Source organism: Pan paniscus, chromosome 16, assembly GCF_029289425.2.
Source record: "Pan paniscus chromosome 16, NHGRI_mPanPan1-v2.0_pri, whole genome shotgun sequence".
NCBI classification, from domain to species: Eukaryota; Metazoa; Chordata; class Mammalia; order Primates; family Hominidae; genus Pan; species Pan paniscus.
The window spans coordinates 36,520,113-36,540,397 of NC_073265.2; the positions used below are offsets into that span (position 1 = coordinate 36,520,113).

The 20,285-nt window shown below is 38.9% G+C and overlaps 1 protein-coding gene across 5 annotated transcripts in view; it reads left to right on the top strand.

The window, feature by feature from the left end:
- The window catches only part of SEMA6D (semaphorin 6D), a 587,975-nt gene that overhangs the window by 90,948 nt on the left and 476,742 nt on the right, over positions 1–20,285 (top strand). The window lies entirely within an intron of this gene.

Sequence of the window (20,285 nt, forward strand, 5' to 3'; positions counted from 1 at the left end):
ACCAGTATATAAAGAAATGAAATTTTGGTTCACTTGCTGTAATATTAACTTAAAAATAAATTGAATACAATGTATTTAATTTCTCATGCTGTTCCTCCAGGGCACAAGCTCTGTTTGTGAGCTCAATAAATACATAGTAAAAATCTGGAATGATAGAGAAATCGAAATAAAAGCTAAGAAAAGTTGAAAAGGAATCAGAGAATTAGGGAAAGGAGGTAGACTGTGTGAAAAGAAAACAGAGGAGAAATTAGGGAATGAAACTTCTATGAGGTTTTCAGAAGTTGTATGTAAAGTGTTGCAGTACGGGAAAGTATCTTAGATGTTGCCTTCGCTCTCTGCCTCACCTCTTCTGCCTCTGCCTCTCCAGCTTTGTGTAACTGAGTTCCCTGATGTTCTATCACACCTCCCTCTCCAGGGACTGTTCATCTCAGCCTCCTGGACCATTCATATCAATCAGGAAGTTTGATGGTCCACTCTTTCAGCAGGTGAATTTGTCTATGAAGATAAGGAATCATTACCTGAGCTCCACCTAATTTCTGCTAGAGGGCAGGTTCTGCAAACGAACCTATGGATGTGTTCTACCCACCTGCACTGAAGCTGCAGTTTAGATTTACTGGGGAAGGTGAGAATGGATGAAAATGAAGAAGATTACATATGCTGGATGCAGTTGAGTGAGAGTAGGAAAATAGACAAAGGAACTGTTAACAGAATCATTGATATCCAACCCTGGAAATGATGGCAGTGGTGGTCCAGTGGGAAGAAACAACACTAACAGATTTTGTATTTGGAAATAGGGTGTCATATTTAGCTTCATGATTGCCTGCATTTTCTGTGAGCAAGAGATGCAATCACCTTGAAAAATACAAAATACAGTTATAATCACAACACAAATATAGAATACATATGTGCTGAGAAAGGAAAAAGAATAAAATTAACATTACTAGAAGTCACTGTTAGTATAAGGATACCTTATCTTACTGCACTCACTTTATTGCACTTTGCAGATGTTGCATTTTTTACAAATTGAGGGCAACCCTGTGTTGAACAAGTTTATCAGTGCAATTTTTCCAACATGTGCTCACTTCATATCTGTGTGTCACATTTTTCGTAATTCTCACAATGTTTTAGTCTTTTTCATTATTATTATATTTGTTTTGGTGATCTGTGATCAGTGATCTTTGATGTTACTATTGTAATTGCTTTGGGGCATCATAACCTGTGCCCATATTAGGTGGCAAACTAATTGATAAAATTTGTATGTGGTCTGACTGCTCCACCAACCTGCTATTCTCCCTTCTCTCTCTCCTTGGGCCTCCCTATTCCCTGAGACAAAACAATTCTGAATTTAGGCCAATTAGTAACCCTACATTGGCCTCTAAGTATTCAAGTGATAGGAAAAGTCATGTATCTCTCACTTTACATCGAAAGTTAGAAGTGATTAAGCTGAGTATGTAAGTCCTATCAGAAGCCAAGACAGGCCGAAAGCAAGGCCTCTTGTACCAGTTAATCAAGTGTCGAAAGCAAAGGAAAAGTTCTTGAAGAAAATTAAAAGTTCTACTCCATTGAACACATGAATGATATGAAAGTGAAACATTTTTACTGCTGATATTCAGAAAGTTTCAGTGGTCTAGATAGAAGTTCAAACCAGCCACAGCATTCCCTTGAACCAGAATCAAATCCAGAGCAAGACCATGAATCTCTTTGATTCTATGAAGGCTGAGAGAGGTGAAGAAGCTAAGAAGAAAAGTTTGAAGCTAGCACAGGTTGGCTCATGAGCACTAAAGAACCTCTATAACATAACATAAAAGGTCTCCATAACATAAAATGTCAAAGTGAAGCAGCAAATGCCCATGGAGAAACATCAGCAGGTTATCCAGAAGATCTGGCTAAGATCATGGAAGAGGGTGGCTACTCTAAACAACAGATTTTCAATGGAGCTGAAATGGCTTTGTATTGGAAGAAGATGTCATGTTGGATTTTCATAGCTAGAGAGGAGAAGTTCAAGTCTGGATTCAAAGCTTCGAAGGACAGCCCAACTCTCTTGTTAGGGACTGATGCAGCTGCTGACTTTAAGTTGAAGCCAATGCTCATTTGCCATTCCAAAAAATCCTAGGAGTCTTTAAGAATTATGCTAACTCTACTCTGTTTGTGCTCTATAAATGGAAAAATAAAGCGTGGATGACACTACATCTGTTTACTGCATGGTTTTAGCGAATATTTTAAGACTGTTGTGAAGACCTACTGCTCAGAAAAAAAGATTCACTTCAAAATATTACGTTCATTGACAATGCTCCTAGTCACCCAAGAGCTCAGATGGAAATGTACAAGGAGGTTAATGTTTTCATGCCTGCTAACAAAACATTCATTCTGTGGCCCATGGATCAAGGAGTAATTTCAACTTATAAGCGTTATTCTTCAGTAAATAATTTTGTAAGGATATAGCTGCCTTAGACAGTTATTCCTATGAAGGATCTGGGCAAAGTAAAATGAAAACCTTCGGGTAAGGATTCACCATTATAAATGGCATAAAGAGCATTCATGATTCCTGGGAGGAGGTCAAGTTACCGACATCAACAGATGTTTCAATGAAATTGATTCCAACTCTCATGGATGACCTTGAGGGGTTAATACTTCAGTGGAGGAAATAACTGTAGATGTGGTGGATATAGCAATAGAACTAGAATTATTAATAGACATGAAGCCTGAAGCTGAGACTGAATTGCTGCAATTTCATGATATAATGTTAATGGATGAGGAGTTGCTTCTTATGGGTGAGCAAAGAAAGTGATTTCTTGAGATGGACTCTACTCCTGGTGAAGATGTTGTGAACATTGTTGAAATGACAACAAAAGATCTAGACTATTATGCAAATACAGTTAACAAAGCAGTGGCAGATTTGAGAAGATTGACTCCAATTTTGAAAGAAGTCATACTGTGGGTAGAATGCTATCAAATTACATCACATGCTACATAGAAATCTTTCATGAAAGTGAGAGTCAATCCATGCAGCAAACTTCATTGTTGTCTTATTTCAAGAAATTGGCACAGCCACCCTGGCCTTTAGCAAATCATCACCCTGATCATCAACAGAGAGGCAAGCCATCAACAGAGAGGGAAGACCATCTGCCAGCAGAAAGATTGTGACTCAGTGCAGACTCAGATGGCCATTAGCATTTTTAGAAATAAAGCATTTTTAAATTAAGGTATATATATTATTATTATTATTATTTATTTATTTATTTATTATTATTATACTTTAAGTTTTAGGGTACATGTGCACAATGTACAGGTTAGTTACATATGTATACATGTGCAATGCTGGTGCGCTGCACCTACTAACTCGTCATCTAGCATTAGGTATATCTCCCAATGCTATTCCTCCCCCCTCCCCACACCCCACAACAGTCCCCAGAGTGTGATGTTCCCCTTCCTGTGTCCATGTGTTCTCATTGTTCAATTCCCACCTATGAGTGAGAACATGCGGTGTTTGGTTTTTTGTCCTTGCAATAGATTACTGAGAATGATGATTTCCAATTTCATCCATGTCCCTACAAAGGACATGAACTCATCATTTTTTATGGCTGCCTAGTATTCCATGGTGTATATGTACCACATTTTCTTAATCCAGTCTATCATTGTTGGACATTTGGGTTGGTTCCAAGTCTTTGCTATTGTGAATAATGCCACAATAAACATACATGTGCATGTGTCTTTATAGCAGCATGATTTATAGTCCTTTGGGTATATACCCAGTAATGGGATGGCTGGGTCAAATGGTATTTCTAGTTCTAGATCCCTGAGGAATTGCCACACTGACTTCCACAGTGGTTGAACTAGTTTACAGTCCCACCAACAGTGTAAAAGTGTTCCTATTTCTCCACATCCTCTCCAGCACCTGTTGTTTCCTGACTTTTTAATGATTGCCATTCTAACTGGTGTGAGATGGTATCTCATTGTGGTTTTGATTTGCATTTCTCTGATGGCCAGTGATGGTGAGCATTTTTTCATGTGTTTTTTGGCTGCATAAATGTCTTCTGAGAAGTGTCTGTTCATGTCCTTCGCCCACTTTTTGATGGGGCTGTTTGTTTTTTTCTTGTAAATTTGTTTGAGTTCATTATAGATTCTGGATATTAGCCCTTTGTCAGATGAGTAGTTTGCGAAAATTTTCTCCCATTTCGTAGGTTGCCTGTTCAATCTGATGGTAGTTTCTTTTGCTGTGCAGAAGCTCTTTAGTTTAATTAGATCCCATTTGTCAATTTTGTCTTTTGTTGCCATTGCTTTTGGTGTTTTAGACATGAAGTCCTTGCCCATGCCTATGTCCTGAATGGTAATGCCTAGGTTTTCTTCTAGGGTTTTTATGGTTTTAGGTCTAACGTTTAAGTCTTTAATCCATCTTGAATTGATTTTTATATAAGGTGTAAGGAAGGGATCCAGTTTCAGCTTTCTACATATGGCTAGCCAGTTTTCCCAACACCATTTATTAAATAGGGAATCCTTTCCCCATTTCTTGTTTTTCTCAGGTTTGTCAGAGATCAGATAGTTGTAGATATGCGGCGTTATTTCTGAGGGCTCTGTACTGTTCCATTGATCTATATCTCTGTTTTGGCACCAGTACCATGCTGTTTTGGTTACTGTAGCCTTGTAGTATAGTTTGAGGTCAGGTAGTGTGATGCCTCCAGCTTTGTTCTTTTGGCTCAGGATTGACTTGGCGATGCGCGCTCTTTTTTGGTTCCATATGAACTTTAAAGTAGTTTTTTCCAATTCTGTGAAGAAAGTCATTGGTAGCTTGATGGGGATGGCATTGAATCTGTAAATTACCTTGGGCAGTATGGTCATTTTCACGATATTGATTCTTCCTACCCATGAGCATGGAATGTTCTTCCATTTGTTTGTATCCTCTTTTATTTCCTTGAGCAGTGGTTTGTAGTCCTCCTTGAAGAGGTCCTTCACATCCCTTGTAAGTTGGATTTCTAGGTATTGTATTCTCTTTGAAGCAATTGTGAATGGGAGTTCACTCATGATTTGGCTGTCTGTTTGTCTGTTGTTGGTGTATAAGAATGCTTGTGATTTTTGTACATTGATTTTGTATCCTGAGACTTTGCTGAAGTTGCTTATCAGCTTAAGGAGATTTTGGGCTGAGACAATGGGGTTTTCTAGATATACAATCATGTCGTCTGCAAACAGGGACAATTTGACATCCTCTTTTCCTGATTGAATACCCTTTATTTCCTTCTCCTGCCTAATTGCCCTGGCCAGAACTTCCAACACTATGTTGAATAGGAGTGGTGAGAGAGGGCATCCCTGTCTTGTGCCAGTTTTCAAAGGGAATGCTTCCAGGTTTTGTCCATTCAGTATGATATTGGCTGTGGGTTTGTCATAGATAGCTCTTATTATTTTGAGAGACGTCCCATCAATACCTAATTTATTGAGAGTTTTTAGCATGAAGGGTTGTTGAATTTTGTCAAAGGCCTTTTCTGCATCTATTGAGATAATCATGTGTTTTTTGTCTTTGGTTCTGTTTATATGCTTGATTACATTTATTGATTTCCATATATTGAACCAGCCTTGCATCCCAGGGGTGAAGCCCACTTGATCATGGTGGATAAGCTTTTTGATGTGCTGCTGGATTCAGTTTGCCAGTATTTTATTGAGGATTTTTGCATCAATATTCATCAAGGATATTGGTCTAAAATTCTCTTTTTTGGTTGTGTCTCTGCCCAGCTTTGGTATCAGGATGATGCTGGCCTCATAAAATGAGTTAGGGAGGATTCCCTCTTTTTCTATTGATTGGAATAGTTTCAGAAGGAATGGTACCAGTTCCTCCTTGTACCTCTGGTAGAATTCGGCTGTAAATCCATCTGGTCCTGGACTCTTCTTGGTTGGTAAGCTATTGATTATTGCCACAATTTCAGATCCTGTTATTGGTCTATTCAGAGATTCAACTTCTTCCTGGCTTAGTCTTGGGAGAGTGTATGTGTTGAGGAATTTATCCATTTCTTCTAGATTTTCTAGTTTATTTGCGTAGAGGTGTTTGTAGTATTCTCTGATGGTAGTTTGTATTTCTGTGGGATCGGTGGTGATATCCCCTTTATCATTTTTTGTTGTGTCTATTTGATTCTTCTCTCTTTTTTTCTTTATTAGTCTTGCTAGTGGTTTATCAATTTTGTTGATCCTTTCAAAAAACCAGCTCCTGGATTCATTAATTTTTTGAAGGGTTTTTTTGTGTCTCTATTTCCTTCAGTTCTGCTCTGATTTTAGTTATTTCTTGCCTTCTGCTAGCTTTTGAATGTGTTTGCTCTTGCTTTTTTAGTTCTTTTAATTGTGATGTTAGGGTGTCAATTTTGGATCTTTCCTGCTTTCTCTTGTGGGCATTTAGTGCTATAAATTTCCCTCTACACACTGCTTTGAATGCGTCCCAGAGATTCTGTTATGTTGTGTCTTTGTTCTCGTTGGTTTCAAAGAACATCTTTATTTCTGCCTTCATTTCATTATGTACCCAGTTTTCATTCAGGAGCAGGTTGTTCAGTTTCCATGTAGTTGAGTGGTTTTGAATGAGATTCTTAATCCTGAGTTCTAGTTTGATTGCACTGTGGTCTGAGAGATAGTTTGTTATAATTTCTGTTCTTTTACATTTGCTGAGGAGAGCTTTACTTCCAAGTATGTGGTCAATTTTGGAATAGGTGTGGTGTGGTGCTGAAAAAAATATATATTCTGTTGATTTGGGGTGGAGAGTTCTGTAGATGTCTATTAGGTCCGCTTGGTGCAGAGCTGAGGTCAATTCCTGGGTATCGTTGTTGACTTTCTGTCTCATTGATCTGTCTGATGTTGACAGTGGGGTGTTAAAGTCTCCCATTACTAATGTGTGAGAGTCTAAGTCTCTTTGTAGGTCCCTCAGGACTTGCTTTATGAATCTGGGTGCTCCTGTATTGGGTGCATATATATTTAGGATAGTTAGCTCTTCTTGTTGAATTGATCCCTTTACCATTATGTAATGGCCTTCTTTGTCTCTTTTGATCTTTGTTGGTTTAAAGTCTGTTTTATCAGAGACTAGGATTGCAACCCCTGCCTTTTTTTGTTTTCCATTGGCTTGGTAGATCTTCCTCCATCCTTTTATTTTGAGCCTATGTGTGTCTCTGTACGTGAGATGGGTTTCCTGAATACAACACACTGATGGGTCTGACTCTTTATCCAATTTGCCAGTCTGTGTCTTTTAATTGGAGCATTTAGTCCATTTACATTTAAAGTTAATATTGTTATGTGTGAATTTGATCCTGTCGTTATGATGTTAGCTGGTTATTTTGCTCGTTATTTGATGCAGTTTCTTCCTAGTCTCGATGGTCTTTACATTTTGGCATGATTTTGCAGCGGCTGGTACTATTTTTTTGATATAATGTCTATGCATCTAATAGAGCACAGTATAATGTTAACATAAATTTTATTTTCGATGGAAAACCAAAATATTCATGTGAATTTACTGCAATCTTTGCTTTGTTGTAACATTCTGGAACCAAACCCACAGCATTTTTGAGATATGCCCATTCTTATTATTTTTCATTTCTTTATATTTCCACGATACATCTAAATATAGATATTTTTATCCCAATTTTACAAATAAGGATATTAAAGCTTATATAGGTTTACCCTAATTATAGAACTAGCAAGTAGCTGAATCAATTAATTCAGCTTAGTTTTACACTATACCCTAGCCTTCCTCCATTACAATACTATACTGCCTGGCATGGAAGAGTAATAATTGTCCTTATTACTGTAAATTATGTGATAATAATGTGCTTAGTATCCTACTCTCTAAACACAAAGAATTCATGTGTGCATATACATGTATAGGTACTCACTGAAAACAGGACATTTGCTAATTTTGACATAAAAATTATTGTTAGGATCATTATCAACTCCACTTTGTCATGATCCCTACCCTATCCCCACCAACAATAACCACTTTAATGACTTCTAGTAGCATAGATGCTTTTCATCTGTTTTTGAATTTTGTGTAAACGGATTTATGCAGTATGTGCTCTTTGTGTCTGGCTTCTTTTGCTCAACATTAGGCTTGTGATATTAATCCTCATTTTCACAATAGAATACTATACAGCAGGGAGAATAAATACTCACAGTATCCTATTATATTTAAACACAAGTTATTTATTCTACTGTTGATGAACATTTTGGTAATTTTCAGGTGCCTACTATCGTGAGTACTGTTGCTACAAACACTCTTATAAGTGTATTTTGGTAAATGAGTGGACACATTTCTGTTGGATATATGCCTGCGAGAGTATGCATATATTCAGTTTTTTAGTATTTTTAAAATGTCTGTGAACAGTGTAGACTATTATATTTCAAAGTCACTCAAGGAAATTGTACAAAACAGAAGGTGATAGCACATTTGAGGGTCAGTTAGTGTGGGGCACTATACTGGAGGCTTTTCTGGCTACTTTTAATGTAGATGATGCTATGATGCCTTGTCTGTGTCTTTCCTTTGTCATTGTTCCTGACATCAGCCCCAAGGTTCAAACCATCTTTTCCCTTTTCTAGGTAGACGCTTACCAGCACTGTTGGGCAGCAAAGTATGCTTTTTATGTGACCTATTTCCCAACATTCTCATGCCACTTCTCTGACTGCTGTGCCCCCTCTCCCCTGCCAGCCAAGCTCCTTCATGTCCTCACTCTCCTATCTTCCCTGTTTTTTCACTATGATTTCCTGATGTTGAGCTTAACAGGGGCTAGCATTTCTAGAGTCCAGAGAAACTTTTAGTCCTGGTTTCTCAAAGGCCAGACTGTTGGAAAGCCCTTCACAGTGGTTTCCTTTCTGTCATTTGAGACACAGTGGTGTCCCATATTCCACCCCACCCTCATCTTCCTCTTTTTTAAATTCCTAAGCCCTCTAAACCCCAAAGTGGCAGGACCTAGAATGTGGTTGTTTGGCAGACACACCAGGCACAATCAGCAGAAGGAAAAGTATATGCGTACATGTGTGTGTATATGTTTTTTCACTCGAGCACATGCCCTATCCTGAATCATTAAATTTAAACACTCATGGAGGCTGTGACACCACAAGCTGTTTGGCATTGCCAACTCTAGGCACATACTGATTAATTGGTTGAATTGTACTTTGACTTTCCGTTGGAGGTTTTGGTGTTTACTTACAGCTTACATCTGTCTCCTCTCACTCAATTCCTGCCACTTTTCTTTCCAAACTCTCATTTTCTTTTCCTACAAATCTCTTACGCTGGCAGCTTTCACATTCTACCCAAAGTGGCCTGAGGAACACTTGAGCCTTTTCGACTTCAGAAAGACAGCCAGGCCTCATCAGTAGTGGGTGGGCTGAGGCTCGGGTTGTTGCCTCTACTTTCCCACCATGCTAAGAGAAATGTCCAGCTGGAGACAATTTGAGGCTACACCAGAAACACAGCAAGCACACCAGCTTAACACTTCTTATATGTGTGAGCCTGTCTCAACCCTGTGTTTAATCATAGCCCACCTACTCACCCTTGCCACAGCTGGCACAGGCAAACCATTCACAGACAGCAGGAGCTGCAGGCTGTTGCACAGACAGGGTCCTGATCACATCTGCTGCCGCTGTTGCCCATACCTTACTTGGATAGGAAGTCCTGGGTGTATAGCCTCCATTTCTATTTGACCTTCTACTTTAACTCCCTTTCTTGGTTTAGTGGGCTTTGGCTTCCTTTTTCTATCATCACCTCTACCCACTGCTTTTGGTTCACTTGAAGAGCCGAGATCCTAGGAATCCCACAAAACTAGCCTTTGCCACCAAAAGTGTCTCCCTTACGCACAACACATCCAATTCAGGAAGGTTCAGACAGGAATCCTTTTTTAAAAAAACTCCATAAGCAAGAGGCATATCTCAAATAGATCACATAGTGTCATAGATGTGAAGATGTTTGAACATCTGCCAGAAGATGTGCTTGAACCTATTGTTTATATGGTGACAGTTAAACACTTGTTATCACTCACATCATATAATTTTTAAAAGAGAAATTTAAAAAGTCACAAAGTGTAATAGAAAGAACACTGGGTTACACTGAGTCTGCAGTTGTGGTCATATGTCACTGCACCCCCGTTTCTTAACCACTAACATAAGTTTATTATGATGGTTGATTCCCAAGGTCCTTTCTAGGTTTTTAAGTCCGTTGTACTATGAGTCTATTAGTAAATGATTGTGCTGCATGATCTAGGTTGTACTGTAAATTTGAGATTCCACTATAAATTTTCTGAATTCTCTTCTCAGTTGCCCTAGAATTGGAAAAGAATAAGACCAGTTTTCTAAGATAATTACAAAAACTATGTCCTAGTGAATGTGCTACAGAGTTATGAAAAGTTCTGAGGCACTGTCTGCCATGACATTCTATTGTCGGTTTTGCATTGTTTTCCATATCTTCTTTTTAACTCAATTTCTTATATTTTCTAGCAGAAATGGGACAAGGTTTCTTAAAGTATAACAACCATGATTTCCTTTATCATTCTGTGCTTTAGAACTTTGCTTCAGGTACTTTTAAATGAGCAGACCCGAAATCTTGAAATTAAACTGCCAGTTATTAGAGATGATATTTCATGCCTCACATGGGGCACATCTCCTTTTCATATTGCATTTGTGATAGACAGTTCCTTGCATGAATAATAGAATGGCCCTGAATGAATTCACGTCAGCTCTGCCTCAGGGAGAAACGCAAGGTGAGCTCCATGACTCCTAGTGTGATCCTTTGCCTGTTGACATTACTTTTAAACTTTTCTTCCCAAGGCTGCAGCCATGTGTATTAAATAAATGATAAACACCATTTCTCTCACAAGGCTGGCTCACCATTTGAGCTACAGAGAATGCTTTGCAGGTAGTTGAGAGGTTAATATTGCTGAATTATTTATTTATTCTGTGTAGTTTAAACATTCCTATTTTCTGCCTTTCCCCCACTCTGTCTCTCTCTCTCTCTGTCTCTCTGTCTTTCTCTTTTTTTTTAACCTTTCTAGTGGCTGATTCAGAGTAGAGGAAATATATAATCTCCAGCAAGGACAGATCACAAAGATGGCCTCTGTCTTTGGTTGAAAAGAAAAAGAAAATGGGTAACAAACCTTGTTTCTTACTTTATTGGAGAGGAGTTCACAGTTTGTTTGTTTGTTTTTTTCTTTCTACAAGAAAACAATTTGAAGAATATAGATGTTTGAAAAAAAAAAAAGGGAAGGAGAAAGTAATAAGTGATCCTACTACAGGGACAGACCCTGAAACTGCAGATCTCCTGAAACCCCTGTTGTTTATCATCTACATCCAGTCTGCTATTGCATTTTTTTGAATAATTCAGATGAAAAGTGGATGAACTGAACGAGGACATCCCTGAAGGGTAGACAACGAGAAGAACTCCAAAAAATATCACTTACTGTGAGGAATGAAATTGCCAGGTGGCCACTCCAGAAATGCCTTGACTCACTTGTAGAAGTCCTTCAAGCATCCCTAAGTTTGCAAATGAGAAAATCATTGCACAGGTTCCCACCCTTTTCTCTAGTCTCATTTCTATCCTAACTTCATACTTCAGGTTATACTCTTCTTGTTAACTTTTACTTTAACAAACATTACTTTTACTAACTTACTAACTTATTACTAACATTTTATTGGATATTGGATGATTTTTTTTTAAAGCAAAGGTTCTCTGATAACTTTTATGAGTGATAATTAGCTAAGAACAACCAAGCTAGGCTTATTCACCAGCTTAATCATTCCATCCCATGTGTTGACTCTATGCCTTATTCAGAATGCAGGTTCTTAAGAGGACGTGTCTGAACTTTAGGACTCTGGGTTGGACCTGTCTAGCCTTCATGGTCCCTTATCTCCTTGGTCTCTGAAACCACTTGTCTGACCTACAGAGAAATGGGAACCTAAACTCTGAGTAGATTCTTCCAGTCTACAGAGATTCTGAAGCCCCATTTCCCAGAATGAACTTGCCCAGTGTGCAGAGGGTCTTAGGGCTATATGGCTGACTTGAATTGGTCTGGAAAGTTCTCAAACTTTTGGTCTCAGTACACCTTTACACTCTTAAAAATTATGTTTACAGGAGTTCTATCAATACTATATTAGATGTCAAATTTCAGATTATAAAATATGTATTGATTCATTTAAAACAATAATAAACACATTAATATAAACATATGTAATGTATTATTGTGAAAAATAGCTATTTTCCGAAACAAAAATATTCCATGTGAAGAGTGGCATTGTTTTACAATTTTTTTTGCAAATTTCTTTCATATTAATATTTGATTTAATAGAAGACAGCTAGATTCTAATATCTTCCTCTTCATTTTAATCTACTGCAATATGTTGTGTTATGTGAAGTACATAAAATTTGGCCTCCCACAGATAGGCATTTGGAAAAGGGAAGACTTCATGAGTGACCTGAAATGGTCTTGGAGGTCTCTAGAGGTTCTAATCTCTCACTTTGAAAACTTCTGGTCTCTTAGGGAATATCCTCTAGCTCTCAATGGGCCAGCTATCTTTTTCGTCATCTAAACCCCCTCCCTTATATTCACTGTCCTAACCATTAAAGTGGCTGATACCCTATCTTCTGCATGAACCAATGCGACATTAAAGAGATTTAAGCCACCTGTTTCAAAAATGGAGCTATTCAACCCATCAACGTGTCTAGTGGAAGACATTTCTAGTGTTCTCTGACATACATTTCTCCCCCTCTTCCAAGCACATGGAAGAATGTAGCTCTCAGACTCTGTGTAATGAGCAGGGCCATGTGAGTTAGGTCTGATAAACAAGCTCTAGGGAAACGTGTAATTTTAGGACTTAGGCAATGAAAGCTCATGTGTCTGTCTCCCCTGATGTGGAAAGAATAAAAGATCTGTGTCCCAGATGGTGCATTTAAGAGATGGTAGAGTCCCTATCAGTTGCATCATTGAGTTCCTGTGTACAGAAGAGCTCCCCAACCTGCACTGGACATGTAGTAAGAGCAAGAAATAAGCCTTTGTTAGTTAGGCTAAGGCAATGGTATGTAGTGGCTGATTAGTTACTGCAGCATAACCTAGCTCATACTTAAAAATACATATAGTCTTTGAAGGAAAAGAATCCTTAAAAAGCATTTATAAAACCAATGCTAAATCTTTGAATGTCAGAGTCCTAGCTCATTTGAGCGGCCTAGATTCTAATAACTCCAGCTGACTCCACCTGTTTCTTCACCTGCCCCTGCTGTCCCCATTGTTCTAGGTAGCTGGGTTCCATAGCAGAGTAGAAAAAGGCAAATGGAAGTCAAAGTGATGGTCTTCATTGTTATACCTCAGAATCAGCTCTGGTCCCTATACTTACACCTAAATTGTTCCACATCCACAAAGTAACTTCCCTTCCTTGGTTGCTAATTTTTCAATGACACCAGCATTATCTGAGATCATCTAAGCTTAAAAAATCAGAGGCACTTTGACAATTTCCACTTATTCACATTCACTTCATTCTGTTGATTTTTTCTGGAAAACCATTGGTTAGGCCATTCTTGTATTGCTATGAAGAAGTGCCTGAGACTGGGTAATATAAAGAAAAGAGGTTTAATTGGCTCATGGCTCTGCATGCTTTACAGGAAGCATGGTGCCGGCATCTCCTTGGCTTCCAAGGAGGCCTCAGGAAGCTTATCATAATGGTGGAAGACAAAGCGGGAGATGGTTTTTCACATGACAAAAGCAGGAGCAAAAGAGAGAGACAGAGAGAGAGAGAGAGTGCAGCGGGGTGGGGGCACACACTTTAAAATGATCAGATCTTTTGTGAAGTCAGAGGGAGAGTTCAGTTATCACCAAGGGTATGGCCCAAGCCATTTATGAGGGATCTGCCCCCGTGATCCAAACACTTTTACATTTCAACAGGAGATTTGGGTGGGGACATCAATTCAGACTATATTAACAAGTCTCATGTCTGTCCATTCCTCTCAATTTCTACTGCTGAGATTCCATTTCTATCTTGGCTTGCTGCTTGAAATATGGCCCCATGTCCCAAACTAGTTAATGCACCATCAGCATTTCTCTCACATTCCAGTGCCCTGTGGTGGAGGGGAAAGGGGACTAACTGAAGATCTAACCTGGGCAGTGACTATAGTAGTTGTTTTGCTTGCTCCGTTTTACTTAATCCTCACAATATTTCTTTAAGGTAGATATTGGTAATTTGATTTTACCAATGTTGAAATTAAGACTTGGAAAGTTTAAGAAACGTATCTCAGTATCACAGTGCTAGTAAATAGTGGAGCTAGAATTGAAACCAAAGTCTGGTTATCCCTCCACAGAATTTCTATAATGGCCTTTTGCCATTCAATAAATACTGAATGGTTAAGTGAGTGAGTTAGTGAATGAATGCATGAATTCATGCATGAATACATGAATGAGAGGAGGAGTGGGCAAAAGACTTGTAATATGATTTTGTGCACTTTTGCAAGCAGGGGTCAGTTACTTTTATGGCTGTAGTAGCTGCTGTCACCACTGCTGTGAATATTCCATCTTCATGTCTGTGACCGTCCTTCCACCTGTACACTCCACAGCCCACGATCTTACTTAGGACAGCCGAGCACAACTTAATCAACTAGTATTGAAATAATTCTGATTGGGAGCATACTAATGCTTCCTTCAATTAGTTTCCTCCAGAGTTAATCCCATTTACTTTTCCTGTTTGGGCAACCGGCTGTTTGAGGTTGCTGGGCAACCCAGAGTTGAAGGGCGGGAGGGTGGAGAGAGATTGAGGCCCAGAAGCTTCAACCAAGGTGAAGATTAAATGAGACTCAAATGTCAGAGAGGATTTATTTTAAGGCACCAACCGATTATTGCAAAATGAACATTGAAAAGGTGAGCTAACACGCCTGTAATCCCAGCACTTTGGAAGGCCGAGGCAGGTGAATCACAAGGTCAGGAATTCGAGACCAGCCTAACCAACATGGTGAAACCCTGTCTCTACTAAATATACAAAAATTAGCCGGGTGTGGTGGCCTGCACCTGTAATCCCAGCTACTCAGGAGGCCAAGGCAGGAGAATCGCTCGAACCTAGGAGGCGGAGGTTGCAGTGGGCCAAGATCGTGCCACTGCACTCCAGCCTGGGTGACAGAGCAAAACTCCATCTCAAAAAAAAAAAAAAAAAAAAGGTGAGCTAAATTCAGTTCAGCACATTTGTTTTTCAGTATTTATAATCTTAAGGTAATCTAATTTTTCTTCTGAAACAGTGTAGCAACAAAGAGCCCAGGGGATTTGATTTTGAGTGAAAGGCAAAAAGTGAGGCTTCAGGGAAAGCAAGAGTGGTTGTGAAATGGCAGCTTTCCTCTGGGATGGCTGTGTTGTTTCTATAGAAGTGGATGAAACAATGGAGTGTGTTCAATCCTGCAGAAACTTCCCTAGCACAAAGCAGGGGGCCAGATATTACAGAAAATACTAATATTGTAGAGAGGCAGAAAGAAAAAAATCACAGAAGTGGGAAAATCTTAGGGCATTATGAGCAGACACTAAAGATCAGAGAGGAAATGGAATGTGAGCACTCAGCCCCAGCCTTATGCATTCTAGATCACCATCTGCAACCATGACAGTCCTGGGAGTGTTGCTGGCGGCAGGCTGATGCTTGAAGGGTGGGGAGTGCGCCACTGTAACTTCATCCTGGGAGGACTGAAATAATTGCTGGGCTCCTTTCAGATGCACTGGGTGAATGTAAAAAAGAAGAGTGGTTCAGTAATCTAAAAGTAAAGAAAAACTTCCAGGTGATCTTGAGGAAAAAAATGTCTTTCTCTTTAAAGCCTCTGCAATACTTCCGCAGCATACTGCCTATGGGACAGAATTATTTTTCATCTAAGAAATACAAGGATACATTCACATCTCTGGTTTAAGGCCTATACATAACAGAAATTGAAGGGATCGCTGTGAAGGTTTCAACGAAAGCTAAAATTCCAAATCCCACTGGAGTCATTATGCCACCTTTGGCAAATCAGTTACTAAACCCAGATTTGAAAATAATGCAACATTTTTTTTTCCTTAAACTAAAGTAAGAATGTTTCATTTAGCATCCAGTCTCACATTCTCAGAGGGCAATTACTTCCAACACTTCCATGGGAATTAAACTGAAATGAGAGAGGAAGAGAGAGATTGAGAAACTGGGAGATGAAGAATTGTTCAGTTCTGTGTAAGTAGAAGAATGACAGAGCTGAAAGAAACAGACATGTTTTTTAATAAAATAATAATCATTGAATCATTTTAAAATCCAAACTTTAAATTTAAATACATATAAATCATTTATATATATGTATATCACTGGAAATGATTTATATTAATTACTACAAATATATAACATAACATCAATTTAATTATATATATATATACACACACACATATATTCAAATTTAGAGTGACATCCTTTCTGCTACACTAGTGTCATATCACTTATTTGAACAGTAACTGAGACATCAAGATGAGGCAATAAAAATAACAGCAGTCTCGTGAATGAACACTTTGTTAGTCTTCTCTCCAATACATACAGCCAATATGTGGGACCGGAAAAACAAAAACTTAACCATTCGCATGGGTGCATAGAGTAAGTAAAACATTTATTGCATGAGGTTATTTAAGAAATTTGTAGCCAGATAACAGAGTTGTATAATTCAGTTTCCTCTACAAAGACATGGAAATAGCCCTCTTATACAGAACCATTTATGTGATACCGTCTCTTGTAATGAATTTCTGTTTTGGCAAATACAGTCTTTCAGTGATGTATAGCTAGGCTATTCCATTACGTTTCAGGTCTTCATTCAGAGTAATAGAAGAAATATACACAGCATAATATTCCTCATATCCAACTTGGATACTTAATGGCAGGCAAATTAATGGAGAAAAAAAGCCCGAAGTCTAAGATGGAAACTGTTGGAAGGGCTATGAAAATTTGAATGATCCTATTTGGAGTTCCTCAGTGCTATAAGGGCAAAAGGGTCTCCTTTTCAATATAAGATTACTAAACATGAATTGCCTTTGTGTTCACATGTTGTAACTGGAGAAGAAACTTGGCTGATGCCTGAGGTTGTAAGTCTGTTATCTGAATTTCTCTACCTCCCTCCCTCACGTTCAGAAAACTGTCTCAGGAAAATGGGGACCTGAGGATGCAGCCCTAGAACTCCAGCACTGGACTCTCACCTGCAGATGGCATCTAGGATCTGACTGAAAATGATGACTGGAGCCTTTATTAAGCCCATGTTGTTGTCTGTCTTTTCCTCTCTTCCCTTCCTAACCAGCTGCCTTGATTTGAAGCATTTGTCTCAGTTTTCTATGGGAATTCTAGGGAATGGGACCATGTCCTTTTAAACTGGTACCAACTTCACTCCCAGATATTTCTCTACTCTGCCCTACATATGCCACTGTGTTGTCCCACTATTATCTATAATGCTTTGATTTTTCTCTCTGAACCTCCTTCTAGCACTCATATCTTCAACATTATTACAGAAAGTTATTTTTATCATTATAATGTTTTGATAATACCATAACACTGTGATAGACCTTTTGTTGTGTTTGGTTATGTCTATCTAATCTATATCTGTCTTTAGCTGTTCTTTATTTCTCTGTCTCTGTCTCTCTCTCTCAAGTCAGAGTGTACAACAGTAAGCAAAGTTTGGCCTCTGTTCTCTCGTGAAATCAAGTTAACATGCTCCACCTGTTGATATGTTTGTAAGAGAAATCTCATGTATATGCACATATGCAGAATTTCTGCTCTTCGCTTCTCAGGAAATCTCTTTTCTCCAATGTAGGAAGAACACATTAAAATGAATAAGTCATGTTATTTTTAGAAAACAGAAAAGCAAATAAATGTGTGAATAGAATATGCACTGTTTCTGTGCTTGAAACATTGAACATTGAATATTGATTGAAAGGCCACCATGAACTTTGAAAGACCACTGTGTTCAGAGAACTGTGATAGAAACTAAAAGAGTATAAAAAGATGTGATACTTTCATTTTTGAGAGGTTTACAGTGGGATGCAGAAAAAAAGAAACCTGTAAATGTGAATGGCAGTGTATTTGGTTAGTACCTACTGGCTATATAAAATTGCTTTTGGATGTGTTTCATGATTCCTTATAAAACGAAGACTTAATAAGTTTACTTGGCAGCTGATGGGCAAAGTTTTAAAAAAAATCAAATGAGTTTTTTGTTTTCCTTTAAGCAGTTCCTGGCAATGCTTTCTTTTTTTTTATTTCAAACAGATGAGTTTTTAAAACAATGATTGCATTTAGAACCTTCAAGAAAGCTTGTTAACCATGGATTTGATGAGCCAGGTCCTGAGATCTGAACTGGGAGCTAGCTTGGTGCACACATGGCAGGGCCAAGGAGGTCTTGGATTTCCATGTAAGGGATACACAGACAAATAAACATGATAAGGGCAAACGTTAGCCTTGCACCCTTTGAGTAGCAAATCACAGCGTATATTGTGTAGTCCAAGAAGACTGGTGTCATCCATCCCAGGGCCTGGGTACTGTGTACAGGGTGAGCAATGACTTAGATGGAGAAAATATTTATCATTTGTTTTGATCACTTTTTCATTGCAACCACATTTCCTAAGGAAATGGGTATACCAGTTCAAATATTTGCTCTTCATTTCATGCTGCTTGGCAGTCTTTGCATCCTTTGCTGTCTGACTTGTTCGCCTGGCTGTGCAGTCTGTTTCCCAAGAGTGCTCTTGATGAGATATTTTGTCTTTATCAGGAAATTGATTTCTTGCATCTTTTTCTGAGATTACTGAATCCAGTATTGGAGTAGAATGACTCAGTTCTTGGAAAAATGTCTAATTTGGGACTCTGGTGGTTGATTTTATTTTCCAGAGGGTCAAAGCCGAATTTGAGCATGTTGGTGGGAGAGGCAGAGGAGATGCCTTGCGGCCCACCTGGTTCTTCCTTGCATGAAGCTCTCATCCTCCTCCAGCAGTGTGCCTCATCACACTGGGCTCTGGGTGTATCTTGCTTCCACTGGAGAGAGCATCCTGCTCCAGTGTAGCTTTTCACTGTTTCCCTAGTTCTAAATCTTGACTGAGGTTTCTTGGTCTTATTCTTTAATTCCTTAAGCATCCTGGCAGTTCCTTACTGGGCTGTCTGCCTTTACAATTGTGCGTTGTTGCGTTTTTGGTGAGATTAGCCTAAATTCACCACTCTTCCTGGGTGTCGAGAGGTGGCTTAGTGGCCTAAGCTTTGGGTTAATAAAGGCTGGACTCTTGAGTCCAGGACTAGCACAGCTGTCTGCACTCTGTGTCTTCCCATAAGAGATGCACCAAGCAGTTTTATTATGTGTAAGGGCCTTTGCCATGATACTTTTGAGAAGGGCGATGTGTATATTTATATTTCACCTTGATGTTTTATTCATGACTGATACTTGTTTAGTCTATGATGGCAGTAGGGAGTAGGAAAGCAGTCTGTGTGTCTGAGTCTGGTTCATTTAGGTCTTAAACTCAGAACTGGTTTAATGCAGCACGTGTATGTAGTTATTATAAACAATGATGGCAGGAATGCACAATTTTCTGCAATTAAAATGCCCAGTATATTCAATTCACTGGATTTTACCCTGTGACCACTGTGCTGTTTCTCTCTATGTGAAGAAATATACTCAATTAAGTCTTGCATAATGTGAGCTTTGTCAGTCCAAAAAATTTTTTCAAGTTGCTTGTGGTGTCATTGATATTTATTCTGCAACGTCAGCAGTGCTTGCGGGCCAAACGCAGAGTGCAGGCTGTGGTTGAAGCAACTTTTTTTTGTTGTTGTTCACATTCCAACATTCTTAAGAACTGCCTGAAAAGAAATGTTGGAACTGCTTTCTAAAAGTACTTTTCAGAGCCGTGCACTATTGGAGAAGTTAAGAACCTTACAGTTCCGAAGGAAAAAAAAAAAAAAGACTGTGGGAATCTCTTTTATTCCTACTTTGTGACAATGCTAGTTTATTTAAATCTCTCTCTCTCTTTTTTTTTTTTCTTGGAGTCTTTCTCTGTCGCCCAGTGCAGTGGTGCGATCTCAGCTCACTGCAACCTCTACCTCCCAGGTTCAAGCGATTCTCCTGCCTCAGTTGCCCAGGTAGCTGGGATTACAGGTGCGTGCCACCATGCCCGGCTAATTTTTGTATTTTTAGCAGAGACAGGATTTCAACATGTTGGCCAGGCTGATCTCAAATTCCTGACCTTGTGCTTTGCCCACCTTGGCCTCCCAAAGTGTTGGGATTACAGGTGTGAGCCACGGTGCCCAGCCTTTAATCTCTTTCTCAAACCTAAGAAATAAAATTTAAAATGTTA